This window comes from Penaeus chinensis, chromosome 13 (assembly GCF_019202785.1).
Source record: "Penaeus chinensis breed Huanghai No. 1 chromosome 13, ASM1920278v2, whole genome shotgun sequence".
Taxonomy (NCBI): Eukaryota; Metazoa; Arthropoda; class Malacostraca; order Decapoda; family Penaeidae; genus Penaeus; species Penaeus chinensis.
Window position 1 is genome coordinate 22,088,045 of NC_061831.1, and position 2,500 is coordinate 22,090,544.

At 37.8% G+C, this 2,500-nt stretch overlaps 1 protein-coding gene across 1 annotated transcript in view; it reads left to right on the plus strand.

Moving 5' to 3' along the window:
- The first annotated feature begins 865 nt into the window (after positions 1-865).
- The window catches only part of LOC125031920 (transmembrane protein 170B-like), a 16,504-nt gene continuing 14,869 nt past the window's right edge, over positions 866-2,500 (plus strand). Inside the window, exon 1 of the mRNA XM_047622927.1 lies at positions 866-966. The gene's annotated coding sequence lies outside the window, so the exon portion shown is untranslated. The remainder of the gene's footprint in view (positions 967-2,500) is intronic.

The following is a 2,500-nucleotide window of genomic DNA, read 5'->3' on the forward strand; positions in this document are numbered from 1 at the left end:
ATTAGTATGTAAATGGAATTTAATTTTTGATCAATATTCTGTGAAACACAAGAAAATTTATTCTGTTATCCATAATAACTATTGAATTTACATGTTTATAATATAATTTATGTGCAATAAACTTTGCTCGTTTAATCAGGATACGTTCTAGGGGAGAGCAGAAAGTAGATTTTATGTGCATTGCCTTTATCATGCTTTGACCTCATTTTTTAAATGAACAATTTAGGGACATTTTTTCTGATAGCAATTGATAATTTATACTTAAATAAAAAAAAAAACACACTGAAATCGCAAAACATTCTCAAAATACTCTGATGAGAAACTAATAACAGATTCGAATACTTCAAAAAAAAAAAAAAAAAAAAATAGTGCACTTCTGCGTCAGGAAACTACATCTGCAAAAATCAGATACCATAAATAACAAGAAATTTTGCGTTGAAGGAAATTGGCAGAAGTGTCCGTAATAATTTTCGCGAGGTGGAAGTTGGCAACAGTGTTTACCAAGACAAATGTTAAAAAGTAATTGAAACCAAAAATCCGAATAGTGTAACAGAATGCCGATGCCTTTTTCCATCAAGAAAACCAAAAGCAATTGACCAAATACCACAAAATAAGCACAACGGACACCAAAATATAAGACATTTCGCGAAATGGTATTTGGCAACAGTATTGTCACAATTTTCGCATGCTAGGAAGTGGCAACAACCGTTCCTGACATTAAAATCCTAACAATGAGAATAAAAAATACCACATTTCAAATGATAATAAACCAAACATAAAACAAAGTGAATAAAACAGGCAACGCATACCCAAAATCGCAAGAATTCTCGCGAGTTGAGAATTGGCATCAGTGTTTCTTGACAAGTCGAGAGGGGCGATCTCGCGAGAACGTTCAACCAAATTCAACCTTTCCGTGCATTTTTCGTTAGCTTTAACCTCAGCCACTGTGTGTGGTTGTGGCAAAAGGTGAGATAAGTGCCTCGTCAACCTTGTCGTTTAGGTAGAGGAAGTAGTTTTTTGTGTAGGATAGGCGATAGAGGGTAGAGTGAACGGGAGGCAACACCCTCCTTCTCTCCTGTTATCTTAGGGTTTAGAGTGGCCTATTACCCCTGTTTTTGTGTTATTTAAGTGTTAATCGAGTGTAATGTTGGTGATGCTTAATGCTGATTTGTTATAGTAGGTGACGAACGTGTTATGACTCTTTAAACATTTCCCTTGTTCTCTGGTGTTATTTAGTGTTATTGCGGTGTTATTTCATGGTGTTTCCTTAATATGTAATAACTGACGAACTTCATCTCACGCTCTCTTGACTCCGAACAATGTCATTTCATCATCCTAAGTGTTAATTTGCTGTTACATAATGCTAGTACTGGCATTATCTCATTACAACAGACCAATAATAACTTTCAGATTTACTTGTGGTTCAGTCACACTACAGAACCCAGCCACACGAGGCAGCGCCACGGCCTTTGTACTTTAGGGTAGACCTACGAATCTCCCCCAAGTGTAGCCCGCACGACGGTCCGGTTTCCCTATTCCAGAATGGGCTGCCGGAGAGGTCGTCGAACCTCTGCCGTGCCAGATGTATGTGGTGGGGGTTTGTTCGCCTCCGTTATGGGGTCAAAGGAGAGGATATTGCATACTGTGATATAAGGTTGTGGTTTTACCTTCACTTTCTGTGTAATAGGTGTGTGTAAAAGTCTTAAAGGGCTATGTAAATGGCGCTAGAAATGATGAGCAAAACATAAGCGGTAAAGCCAGCGTTGTTTATCAAAGACCGCAACATAAAAAAGTCCAGAGAGAGGCATCCTGTACGCTTAACCCATTCGCCCCGGATTTATGTTCTGTCCCCTGTAGTTTTTGGTGAACTTTGTTACCTACAGATGGCTCCACATGGGCTCAGCCGGCAAAAAGTCTATCAGTAAGCCCTAGTGACCGATCCTGATTTCCCCATTACTTAAATTGGTGGGAAAATTAATACCATTGCTATCGATACTGTTATAATTGTTATTGATGTTATGATTATTAATTTGTCATTATGATATTTTAAACAATGAAATGATACAAAAGACCCTTTCTTAAAGTGAAAGGAAAGGGTAAACAGGTGGGATAGGTAGTTTCTAATAACTGGCTATTTGGTGATTAAGAACTTGTAGAGCCATCTATGTGTAAATACAATAAATAAACGTGCATTACAGTGGGCATGGCATGTATTCTTGCCACATGGGGCGAATGGGTTAACACTTCCAAGGCAAAAACAAACACAATTTCACTGTTTATATACTGGCAAAGAGAGTTTGTTGACTTCCTAGCAGTTAATAGCCAAACAATGAACTATGTTTTTATGTTTTATCCATCTGAACAAACATCTGGATGGTCCGATGGCCTGTGCTGGGCTATGGAGCTCAGAGGCCACGCAGCAGTTGATTTTATTATTCAATTTTTTTTATAACCAAGTGTGGTTAGTGTATTTTTTATGGATGTTACTTTAGTTTTCTTA